Source organism: Oryctolagus cuniculus, chromosome 3 (genome assembly GCF_964237555.1).
Source record: "Oryctolagus cuniculus chromosome 3, mOryCun1.1, whole genome shotgun sequence".
In the NCBI taxonomy this organism is placed as follows: Eukaryota; Metazoa; Chordata; class Mammalia; order Lagomorpha; family Leporidae; genus Oryctolagus; species Oryctolagus cuniculus.
This window is the reverse complement of record NC_091434.1, coordinates 132,373,182-132,386,834: the sequence shown is the minus strand read 5'-3', so window position 1 is coordinate 132,386,834 and position 13,653 is coordinate 132,373,182. Positions and strand designations below refer to the sequence as shown.

The following is a 13,653-nucleotide window of genomic DNA, read 5'->3' as shown; positions in this document are numbered from 1 at the left end:
GAGCTGGCCTGGAAGAGGGGCTACGGGGACAGAATCCGGCGCCCCAACCGGGACTAGAACCCAGTGTGCTGGCGCCACAAGGCGGAGGATTAGCCTAGTGAGCCACAGCGCCGGCCATGCTTCACTTCTAATCCAGCTCTCTGCTGTGGCCTGGGAACACAGTAGAAGATGGCCCAAGTCATTGGACCCCTGCACCTGCATGGGAGACCCAAAAGAAGATCCTGGCTCCTGGCTTCGGATTGGTGCAGCTCCAGCTGTTGCGGCCACTTGGGGAGTAAACCAGTGGATGGAAGACCTCTCTTTCTGTCTCTCCTTCTCTCTCTGTGTAACTTTCAAATAAATAAATAAATCTTTTAAAAAAAAAGATACTTCTTTTATCACTTTATTTGCTCAAAAATCATAAAAGCTTCCAACTGTTACAAAATCAAATAGGAACTCCTCCAGGTGGCATTTACGATCCTCCAAATCTACATATCTAACATTAAAATTCCCATTCAGAATTTCTAATGAAGTCATGATGCTTTCAGATTTCCACAAATACATTTTGTTTATTTTTGTCTATCCAATGTGTTCTTTCCATGACCATCCTCACATGGAAAAACCTCCCTCTTTTATTCAAACCTTTGCCAGCTCAACGCAAGTACCATACTCCAAAATGTGCTCTCAGATCATCAAAATCCACAGCAATCTCACCTTCATTGTATGTCATGTCCACTTTAGCAATTAATATTATGCTGCTGTAATTTTTAAATTACTGTTAGTTGTTTTCATACATGGGGGCTAAAATTCTTGAAATCAAATGGTTTCCTTCTTATTTATTTTGCATTTTCTAGAGCATTTAGTGGAGCAACTAACAAAGAGTAGGTATTCAAAATATATGTGCATTTAAAGATGCACAATAAAATAACTTATTCCAATGAATGTTTTATGCATGAAGAAACACAGGACACAAAATTAAGCAGCTATTCCAAAACTACATGCAGTTTGAGAGCCGAGTCCCAAATCCAAGACTTCCTTTAGTATCTGTGAGAGACTGGCTTCATGAGTTCCCTATGGATACCAAAAAGAAAAAAAAAAAAAAAGAACTCCAAGGCTCCGCAAGTCCCTCGTATAAAATAATATTTGTATATAACTTTGAAACATCCTCCTATGCACTTTATTTATTTATTAAAAATTTATTCATTTATTTGAAAGATAAAGTTACAAAGAGACAGAGGCAGAGAGAGAGAGAGAGAGAGAGAGAGAAAGGTCTTCCATCCACTAGCTCACTCCCCAAATGCTGCCATAGCCAGAGCTGGGCTGATCAGAAGCCAAGAGTCAGGAGATTCTTCCAGGTCTCCCACACAGGTGCAGGGCCCAAGCACTTGAGCCATCTTCTACTGCTTTCCCAGGCCATAGCAGGGAGCTGGATCAGAAGTGGAGCAGCCAGGACTTGAACCGGCATCCGAGTGGGATGCCGGCACTGCAGGCGGCAGCTTTACCTGCTATGCGAGAGAGCCAGCCCATCCTGCATACTTTAAATGACCTCTGGATTACTTATAATGCCAAATAAAATGCAAATGATATGGAAATAATTATATTATTTAGGGAAACACAATAAGAAAAAACTCTGCCTGTTCAATACAGAAGCAACCACTATAGACCTAAGTATACAATACACAAGTAGGAGACACAACGTGACAATGCTCAAACAGTGGGTGCTAGAGGGACAGTGCAGACCCATGAGATGCTCAAAGACTACAGCAGGGTGAGCCGATGGTTTCAGTCACATGTATTCACTGCAGTGCTTTGTGAAACATTCTGAAATTTTGTTCCCAAATATTTTCAGGCCATGGTTTTTTTGAATCCATGGATGTGTAAACTGCAGACCAGAAGGAAGCACCTGGCTCCAGGCTTCGGATCTGTGCAGCTCCAGCAGTTGTGGCCATTTGGGGAGTGAACCAATGGAAGGAAGACCTTTCTCTCTGTCTCTCCTTCCCACTGTTTGTAACTCTACCTCTCAAATAAATAAATAAAATCTTTGGAAAAAAAAGAAAAGAAATGGCTACATAAATTCATACCAATCTATTTTCTTCTTTAATCTCTATTTTATTATTCTTATCAAACACACAATCTATTTTATAAAATGTTTTGAAGGATGCAAATTCATATGAGAAGTTAACTAGCATACCAAGGAATCAGTCATAGTGATACAATTAAAAAGAATCACCACAGGAAGTGGGCATTTAGTATAGCAGTTAAGAAAACCACGTTAGAGGGCTGGCACTGTGGCGTAGTCAGGAAAGCCATTGCCTGCAGTACCGGCATTCCATATGAGTGCCGGTTTGAGACTAGGCTGCTCCATTTCTGATCCAGTTCTCTGCTATGGCCTGAGAAAGCAGAAGATGGCCCGAGTCCTGGGGCCCCTGTACCCACGTGGGAGACATGGAAGAAACTCCTGGCTGCCTCTTCCTGGCTCCTGGCTTCAGATCTGTGCAGCTCCAGATGTTGTGGCCAACTGGGGAGTGAACCAGCGGATGGAAGACCTCTCTCTCTCTCTGCCTCTCCTCTCTGCGTGTAACTCTGACTTTCAAATAAATAAATAAATCTTAAAAAAGAAAAGGAGGGGAAGGGTGGGGAGGGGAGGGGAGGGAAGAGCAACACAGAAAAAGAAAACCACATCCCATGTTGGAGTACCTGGGTTCAGAACCTGGGCCTGGTTCATGACTCCAGCTTCCTGCTCATGTAACCCTGGGAGAGAACAGCTGATGGCCCAAAGTAGTTGGATGGGGCTCTGCCTCTCACATGGAAGACCCAAACTGAGTTCCTGACTCCCAGCTTCAGCCCAGCCCAGTGCCCACTGCTGTGAATCAGTGTGTACGAGATCTTTGTCTCCTTTTTCTTCTTTCTTTCTGTCTCTCTCCCTCCCTCTCTTTCTTCTCTCTATCTCCCTGCATCTCAAAAAATCTATGAAAATTTAAAAAGAAAATAGTCACAACAAAGAGCTGAAATATTAGGAGTGTTCCATGGAATGACAAAGATCCTTTCAGCAAAAAGTATTTGCCCAACTACTGTTGCAATGACAATCGAAAACTTTATTTCCTAATGGTCTCATCTATAACACATTATATTTGACAGAATATAAATGCACTCACATATAACAGACACATAAGGAATACTAATTATCAGTGCCTTCTCTCAAAATAATAAATCACTTTTACTCACAGACCTGAATACTTTTAAATGTTTTATGGAACTCTCTTTTTCTGTTTAGGAATAAGTAATGATATACAATCATTCATAGAAATCAAGCAGTTAATTGTTTTAATTCAGAGAGTTAGAAAGTGTGGGCAACCCCAGCAGTTAGCTGAGCCCAGGCACATTTCTCCCCACCCCTGCCTTCTTCCAATCAGGTAAACTGCTCCTGGGTGTGGCCCAGGCCCATTAAGCCCACCTGGAAAGCTACGGTGACCTTCAAGCTGACTGGAGAGACATATTGGCTCCAGTGTCGGTTCTGTCCTATAGTCATGTTCCCCTGAGTTAGTTACGTCCCCTTCTACCTGCTCTTTAAAAGCCTAGCAGCTGTTAATAAAACCGGACATGTTCATCGAAGCCTGTCCCCGGTGTCTTTTTATGGGAAAAGGACACCAATGCCCTGCTCTCCTCGACAGTGTGGCTTTACAGGACTAAGCTGCCAGAAAGTCTAAAATTCCATTTTTTATCCCTTTGAAAAAACTAAATTGGGTGAGGACATCACTTCGTTCTTAAGGTCCCTACACACTTACAACAAAATTTATTCTAAACTTTCACATTTGATAAAGACAATAATTTCAAACAGCAGCCTACGATTCCCTAAAGGAATGGTGTCAATTGATATTTCTTACATTAAATCAGTGACCTATACTAATGTGAGTTCTTGATACACAATATCCATCAGTAAGCAACAAAAAAATTCCAGAATCACTGCCGCTGTCTAAACTCCAAAAAGCAGTGAAAAATACATTTCTAAAGTTATCTCCTTAATTCTTACTTAATCTTGCATCTGATGCTTACAGCAATGTCAGAAAAGTTATTATACTAGGTTTAGATTGCTAGAACTATAATTCTACAAATTAAACACAATGTTAACCAGGATTTCTTGTTGTATCTAGCGAATCATCATTCTGAGCTAGATACTGCAAGTCTGTGAAACTCCTTTTAACAACTTTGGCTGAGTGAGTTTTACCTGCTCATACAAGTGCATTTTTAGTTACTTAATAGAAAATGTGCTATGAGAACCTTTTACAAAGATTTCAAAGATCTTTAGAAATAGAAATGATCTACTTTAAAGGATTTATCTGTTAGCTCTGAACTATCTTCCTCTGCTTCCACTGTTCCCACATATGTAGGTGACCCTAACAGAGACAGGTTAAAAATTTAGGAACACAAAGTTCCAAATACAGCATCTTAACAAACAGCACCACATATAAGATTATACAAAAAATAAACTTCATTAAAATTATGATTAGAAATTCACACTTAAAAGGTTAAGGAGTTATAAATGTTCTACATGATAATACACCATAAATTCATATATAATAAATGATCATTGAAGCTTATCAGCAGAGAAATAATTTGTCTAAGACTCTAAGAGATTAGTCTTTGGACTTTTACATGATTTTTTTTTTCACCTTGAAACAGGAGAAGGACAAACATAAATTGTAACATAATCACACTTTCCAAGTTTCTCCCATGCCTGACTAGAATCTCCCCGTATTCCAACGCCTGTGTATTAGATTGACTATCCTCAAGCCCAGCTAGGGTTTGGCTTCTTTGTCTTTACTCACTTCCTGGGGTGTTGGAGGTTGGTAAACTACTGCCTGCAGACAAAGTCCAATTTACCACCTACACATTTTTATAAAGTTCTATTCTAAAACGGTCATGCCCATCTGATCTGATTATTATCAATAGCTCCTGTCACAATATGGTGGAGAAGTGGAGAAGTTACAACAGAGGCTATATGGTATTTTTGATCATTTACAGAAAAAGTTTGCCCACCCATGAAGATACCTCACTTAGAGTCATAGGCTTAATATAAACTATATTCTGACAACTCCCAAAAGTCTGTCTTCAGTCCTGATCCAAACTTGTATTCCAACTTCTCTAGCCACATCTACTGTTGGATGTCTAATCAGCATACTGGTTTGATTTATGTAAAATGGATATTTTTATTTCCATTCCACCCTACCCCTCACCTACTCCAGTATCTCTAGCATCTCAATATACTCATCTCCATTCATTCAATTACATATGTTAAAACCTTGACAATCTTATTTGACTCTTCTGTTTCTCTCAAACCATGTATCCAAACCACCAAAAAATTGTATCCTCAATATATATCCAAAATCTAGTCCCTTCCTACCTACTCTAATGCTACCACCCTAATTCAAGCCACAATAATTTTTCACCTGGACTATCACAGTAGCCTCCTAGTGGCTCCCTATTTCTGCTCTGGGCCCCTCATGTTCTATCTTTACAAAGCATCTAGAATGGTCACAGAATACCACTGATGAAAATACTCCAAAGCTCATGCAGAATGTGGCCCCTTATCATCCTCTACCCGTCTCCCCCTCACTGGCTCTTCTTGAAGGCATACAGGCCTTTCTTCTGTCAAGCACGGTCCTGCCCTGGATCCTTGTACTTGCTGTTGTACCTAGAAAATTATTCTCCAGGGGCCAGCGCTGTGGTGCAGCGGGTTAAAGCCCTGGCCTGAAGTGCTGGCATCCCTCTTCCAATCCAGCTCTCTGCTATGGCCTGGGATAGCAGTAGAAGATGGCCCAGGGTATTAAAGTCCTTGGGCCCCTGCACCCACGTAGGAAGCTTGGAAGAAGTTTCTGGCTCCTGGCTTCAGATCAACACGGCTCCAGCCACTGTGGCCATCTGGGGAGTGAACCAACAGATAGAAGACTTCTCTCTCTGCGTCTCTACCTCTCTCTGTAACCCCGCGTTTCAAATAAATAAAATAAATCTTTAAAAAAGTTATTCTCTAGAAATATAGCCGACTTAGTTGCTCTTTTATTCAGGTCTCTGCTCAAGCATGAGTTCAAACTAGACACCTTGGTGACTCCTGTCAACTCTCTATCCCTGTTATAGTTGGACTCCCCAGGAAACAGACTTTAATAGCCTGGGATAAGCATGAATTTGGAGAAGTACACACGAACAACATCTGGAAGGAACTGAAGGGAAGAAGTGGTACAGATAATAAGAGATGCTGAACTACAATGAAGCTGCAGTACAAACCTCTGCAGTGGGAAGAGCGCGTCAGATTGTCTGCAAGGAGGCCCTGGACTGGGCTTTTGAGCCCACATGTTGATGCATCATGAGATTCAGGACATCCACAGAGGAGGTATAATAACTCAGGGAAGATGTATGACTATGTACTTTAGGGAAATGCAAATGAAAGCCAAAATGAAATAGTAATGCACACATTCCAGAATCGCTAGAATCAAAACAACAGAAAACAGCAAATGTTGGTGAGGATGTGGAGAAAATAGAACCCTCATACATACTGGTAGGAATGCAAAATGACACACACAGCTGCCTTGCTTGGCAGTTTCTTCCAAAGTCAAACACAAACTGAACAAACAAGTCAGCAATTCCACACCTAGAAATGGACTGAAGATAAATGAAGACTTCTAGCTACACAAAAACTTGTAAAAGAGTAACTGCAGTGCTGCTAATCATAATACTTAAAAACTGTAAACAATCCCAAAAGTCTAGCAAATGGAATGTGGATTAACACCATCAGAAACATCTATGTAAGGAATACTATTATCAAGGAAAAGGAATGAAATACCTCTATAGCTATAAAAAGGATGAGCCTCAGAAACGCACTCAATGACAGAAGCCAACACAAAAGATCATATATTCTATGGTTCCATTCAAATGAAATATCCAGAAAGCATATTGGTGATTGCATGGGCCTGTGGGTAAAAAAAAGGGGGTGACTGCAAACAGCTATGAGGAGTCCTTGGGGAATGACAGAAATATTCTATCACATTGCAATGCTGTGAATTCACCATACATCGTTTACTTCTATACTTAGAATGGGTGACTTTTATGGGATGCAAATGTGAAGGTACTTCAAAAAGTTTGTGAAAACTAAATTAAATGTATGACTTTAATTTAGTGCAAAAAAATTCAAATTTCTGCAGTTTTTACAAAGTACACATTTTCTACTCATTATGAAAAAAAATTTGCTACAAAATATTTTTACACCAAAAAAACTTTATGAAGTATCCTCTATTTCAATAAAATGTAGAAAAGAAAAAAAAAAAGATCACTCAGTGTTTTTTTATTTACTCTTTTATTTATTTATATTGTTTGAAAGTCAAAGTGGCTGGCGCCGCGGCTCACTAGGTTAATCCTCCACCTGCGGCACTGGCACACCGGGTTCTAGTCCCGGTCGCGGCGCTGGATTCTGTCCCGGTTGCCTCTCTTTCAGGCCAGCTCTCTGCTGTGGCCAGGGAGTGCAGTGGAGGATGGCCCAAGTGCTTGGGCCCTGCACCCCATGGGAGACCAGGAGAAGCACCTGGCTCCTAGCTTCGGATCAGCGTCATGCGCAGGCCACAGTGGCCATTGGAGGGTGAACCAACAGCAAAGGAAGACCTTTCTCTCTGTCTCTCTCTCACTGTCCACTCTGCCTGTCAAAAAAGAAAAAAAAAAAGAAAGAAAGAAAGAAAGTCAAAGTAACACAGGGAAAGGAAGAGACAGAGAGAAAGGGAGAAAGAAATCTTCCATCCACTGGTTCACTCCCCAAATGGCCTCAATGGCTGAGGCTGGGACAGGCCGAAGCCAGGAGCCAGGAGCTTCTTCCAGGTATCCCATGTAGGTGCAAGGGCCTAAGCACTTGGGCCATCTTCTGCTATTTTCCCAGGTGCATTAGCAAAGAGCTGGATGGGAAGTGGAGCAGCTGGGAACCGAACCAACGTCCATATAGGATGCCTGGGCAGCTTTACCCACTATGCCACAGCGCCAGTCCCACTCAGTGTTTCTTGAAATAAGTAAAGTAATAATAATGATAATGATAAGTAACAAAAGAGTTTGCTTGGAATCAAAAATTGTTCCAAGTTCTTCACATGTTTTAACTTCTTTAACCTCTACCACAATCCTATGAAAAGGGCATTGTTTTATATCATTTCCAAGCTGAGATAACTGAAACATGGGAAAATTAAATTATATGTTCAAGGTCACAAACTAAATATAATAAAAATACATAAATTAGCTTATAAAAATAAATCACTCTACCTTGAAATGGTGAGCAACAGCATTTATCCATATCACCAGCAAAACCAGAAGGTGAAATCATATACTTATAAATACAGTAAGTTCACCACAAGTAACAAACATATTAAAGATTGCCCAATAAGACATCAATTGGCAACACTTCTGATCATCTCCACTAGCAATGGACCAAAGTAAAAAAAACACAATGCTCATTACAAGAAAGATTAGTCCAAAACTGGTTCAAATTCACTGAAAGACTAAATTACTGTTAGCAAATACAAAGAATGCCTGTAATGTCTAATGGACATTCTGTATTTGTTCACACAAATACAGAAACAACTGCAGCATATACAAATATAACTTTAACTACAAGAGCCATGCATAAACACATACACAAATACTGAGTCACACACTCTGCATAATAAAGATTTTTCTACTGCATAACATCATAAAACTATAGACATATTATTGCTTCTTCTATAACTGAAAAGCACAATAGCACAAGATGAGATGACAGCATGTTTTATCTTTTTCATATGAAAGTTTAGTAATAAATCTCACACGGCCATAAACCAATATGAATGGAAACCTGCAGACACTAACTTCTTCTATATCTTCTTGTACATCTCAAATTTAGAGATGGCTTCTGGATAAGAGAACTGATAAATGAACCATCTTGGATGTGGTTAATATCAAAAAATACTAGGGCATATAAATGATAAGCAAGCCTATAATATTTGACAACAATGTTTTTTAAACAGTCCAATAAAACACAATGCACAGGTGGTAGAGGCAACAGGATGTGTAACTAAAATCACAGTCACCTTCTATACCTTTGTAGGCTAGGATTGAAAAATCCACATCAGCACTTTCTGTCTACATGATATATTGATGCAAAGCTAGAATAAAAGCAGTGCTAAAATATATGCCATTTATAACTGCGAATAAATGTTTCTAAGTGCTGACAAGCTTCTGTCAGTGAAATTGCTTTTATGTAGAAATATTTTTCCCTGAATGTTTCCTCTAGTATTTTTATTAGGAAACTTTTGTAATTAATTCATGTTCCAAACTAATAATTAACCAACTTTTTTTGTGTGTGTTGGTTATTTAAGTTAGTAATATGTATATTTGAGGCATTCGTTTAAAGCTGAAGAAACCATTTCATAATAGAAAATTAATTCCTACCCTCAATTCTCTTGCAGTATAACATGTCCTAGAAAGCAATGCATCAATAATGAATTTACGATTCAAAATGGATATCAGCCCATAGCTAAAAATGTGCAGATCTATACAGCCAAGCACATTAAATAGTCCCCTTGGGTAACATACAACTATGAGTAACTCTCATAATTCAACATGCACTATGATAAGAACCATTACAACAGCATGTGTTCATTTTGGGTCCCAATCCATTTTTAAAAGAAGCTGTAAATGTTGTCAATGTAATGAATGAAGTCACCAATTTGCACACATAGGCCAAAAAAATTAAATGACTTAAAGGGTATCTTAACAAATTTGATAACTTTGTCTTTTTTTAATAGAATTTGGTATAACATTGGTTAAGTGATCTTAGAGTCTCTCCAAGTTTATAAAGAATTCTTTGCAATCCCTGAAAATAAAAACATACAGTAACTTAAAACTTGTTTCTAAGAGTAACCCGAATCAATAGTTAAGATTACAACAATCACATTCATTACAATGGATTTAAGTGGAAGCAAATATCTATGCTGAACTATAACAGAACAATTGCCCTTCCAATCCTGTAGAGCATCAGCAAAGTGGGCAAACTGCATAAAGCTATTTCAGATATTGGATGAAAGGTAGGACAAGCATGTGTTTATGAAGAGAAGAGAAACAAATAAAGCAATCTCTAAGACTGTCCACAATTCATCCTAGAGGCAAAGTCTACACTGTGTTTTCAAGCGAAAGAACCAAAAAGAGACTCAAGGACCAAATAAGTTAAGAAGCAGACTGGTGGGGCCAGCGCCGTGGCACAGCAGGTTAAAGCCCTGGCGTGAAGTGCTGGCATCCCATATGGGTGCCGGTTTGAGATCCGGCTGCTCCACTTCCCATCCAACTCTCTGCTATGGCCTGGGAAAGCAGTAGAAGATGGCCCAAGTCCTTGGGCCCCTGCACCCGTGTGGGAGACCCGGTAGAAGCTCCTGGCTCCTGGCTTCGGATTGGCGCAGTTCTGGCCATTGTGGTTAATGGGGAGTGAACCAATGGATGGAAGACCTCTCTCTCACTGCCTCTCCTCTCTCTGTGTAACTCTGACTTTCAAATAAATAAATAAATCTTTTAAAAAAAGAAGCAGCAGCAGCAGACTGGTACTTGAAAAGACTGGGATGCCTGGAGTTTGTAGACAGAGCACAGGGACAGAAGGAGCTTCCCAGAGAAAACTTGTATTAATGACCTAAGAATACTCATAAGGCTTTGAACCAGCACCACACAAACTGGAACTCTGAGAGCTCAGGTAGAAGGGACTAGAAACTAATCAATGCAGAGAATGGACACACCTTTTTGAACATCCATGACACTCTAGAGGCTCTGGAATGCTCATGCCTCAGTGGTGAGGCCAAGCTAGCTCTGGAAGATATCTACCCATTATCCATTAAAAGCAGGAAAATGAGCCTTTTTAAAGATTTAAGAGAGTGACAGAGATCTTTCATGCTCTGATTCACTCCCCAAATGGCCACCAACAGCCAGGATTGGGCCAGGCTAAAGCCAGCAGCCTGGAACTTCCATATGGGTGGCAGAGGTCCAAGTACTTGGGCCATCATCTGCTGCTTTCCCAGGCACACTAGCAGGGAGCTGGTTTGGAAGCAGAGTAGCTAGGACTCCAACCAGCACTCCAATGTGGGATATGGGTGTCATGAAGTCACAGCTTAACTGCTATGCCACAATGCAGTCCCAGAAAATGAGCCTTTAAAGGATCAAACTAATCTGCAAGCAACTTTACTACCTACAAAAAAAAAAGGGGGGAAGGAGGGACAAATATAATTTAACAGAAAACAATAAAAATTCACTCGACCAATGTAAATACTAATGTTCATTACCTAATAAAAAACAAATTAGAGGCAGGTTCAGAAAAAAAAAAAAAAAGGCTGACAAATGTTATCCGGAACCAGGAGAAATTGTCAGTCAATAAAAATAGATGCAAAACTAACCAAGACAATAAAATTCACATGAAGAGATCTTAAAACAGCTATTAAATAGGGTTTACAAAGAGCCTACAGATTGGCACAGCAGGTTAAATGTTACCTGCGACATCAGCATCCGATATTAGAGCACCAGTACAAGTGCTAGCTGCCTTGCTTCTGATCCAGCTCCCTGCTAATGCTCCTAGAAAGTCAGTGGAGGATGGCCCAAGTACTTGGGTTTCTGCCACCCATGTGGGAGACCAGGATATTGCCCCTGGCTCCTGGCTTCAGCCTTGCTCACCCCTGACTGTTGTGGCCATTTGAGGAGTGAACCAGGAGACAGAAGATATCTCTTGCTCACTTTCTTTCCCTCTCCCTCTCGTTCTGCATTTCAAATAAATAAATAAATCTTAAAAAAAAAAAATAGGCTCAGGATTGACATTGTGGCAGAGCAGGTAAAACCGCCACCTGCCACATCAGCATCCTATAGGGGCAACTGGTTCCTGTCCTAGCTGCTCCATTTCCAATCCAGCTCCCTGGCTAATGGTTTGGGAAAAGCAGTGACAGATGGGCCCCTGATACCCACATGGGAAACCGGGATGAAGCTCGTAGATTCAGCCTGGCAGTTGTGACCATATGAGGAATGAACCAGCTGATGAAAAATATCTCTCTCTCTCCTTCTCTCTCTCTGACTTTCAAATAAATAAATAAACCCTTACTTTTCAATAATATTAAATACTTAACAACATAAACATAAAAAGAGAAAGGGAAAACATTATAGAAAAACAAATAAAATGTTTAAATATTGAAAGACATATTTGACATATAAATGTCCCTGGGTAGAATTTGTAACCAGATGGCATTATCAACTAGACACTGCAGGGGGTTGGAAAAAAACCTGTCAGTGGAATTGAAGACACAGTAATATCAATTTCCTTACACAAGTACAGAGAAAGAAAAGGATGAAAAATGGACAGTGTCATGATAATACAGGGGACAATAACAAATAATCTAGTATTTGTGTGATTGAAGTCCTAAAGGAGAGGAAAGAGGATGGAAAATATTTAAAGAAAACATGCCCATAATTTTTCCAAAAATTCTAAGCCTATAAAAGCACAGGTACAAAAATCACAACAGGGCAGTCTACAGAAAAACTTCTGAAAGTTAGTAATAAAGAAAAAATCGTAAAAGCAACCAAAGCGGGTGGAGGAAGCATAATCTAGGAACAAAGATAAGAACGGCACAAATGTCTCATGAGGAATTAGGTAGGTCAGAAGGAAATGGGATGACGTTCTTGAAATGCTGGAAGGAAAAACTGAAACTCCATACCTACCTCAACCCTCTTTCAAAAATGGACAGAAAATAAGGGCGAGGTATTTTTGCCAGCACACCTGTTACACCTGTGCTATAAGAAATGTTAAAGTTAAGTTCTGCAGGTACAAAGAAAGTAATAGCAAGATGGGAATATGGACTGATAGAAAAGAAGGCAGAACCCTGGGATAGTAATATATCTAGCAAACAAAACTTTTTTCCTAAATTTCATTCTCTTTAAATATAATTGACTGTGTATGAGACAAATAACATGCTGTGGAACTTGCCAAAGGAGTAGAAGGAAAATTTATGACACAATACAAATAGCCTAGAGAACTGAATGGGCAAACAGAACTGTACTATTGTCAGATCATTATATTTTATACTACAAGATGAACTGCAACAAGTTACAAAGATATAATGTAAACTGTAGGACAACCACAAAGAAGAAGGAGGTATCACCAGTAGCAAATATAAAATGAGATACAAAATATACTCGATTACAGTCAACTCTTGGTATCTACAGCTTCCACATACACCACAGAATCCCACATCCCTGACTGAAAACATTTAGAAACAAAGATTGTCTATACTGAACACCTACAGGTGTTCTTTGTTCTTGTCATTATTCCCTAAGTAATATTTCAGTGACTAATTATACACTAGGTACACTGTATTACGCCTTATAAGTAATCCAGAGGTGATTTATCGTATATGGGAGGATATTTATTGGTTATATGCAAATATCACGCAATTTTTAAATAAGGGACTTGAACATTCACAGGTTTTTTTATCTGATGCAGAGTCCTGGAACTAATTCTCTGCAAATACTAATGGAACCGAGACCCCAGGGGCAATGTTTGCCAAAATAAGGCAAGTAGAGAAGAAATTAGAAACAATTTTTTAAAAATGTGACAAAGAGAAAACAGACTTCATGTTGGCAGATTTAAAGCAGACT

General features: G+C 39.6%; 1 protein-coding gene across 5 annotated transcripts in view; it reads right to left on the bottom strand.

Annotated features, from left to right (window-relative positions):
- Positions 1-13,653, bottom strand: part of IMMP2L (inner mitochondrial membrane peptidase subunit 2) — a 1,099,135-nt gene that overhangs the window by 912,668 nt on the left and 172,814 nt on the right. The gene's annotated exons all lie outside the window — the stretch shown is intronic.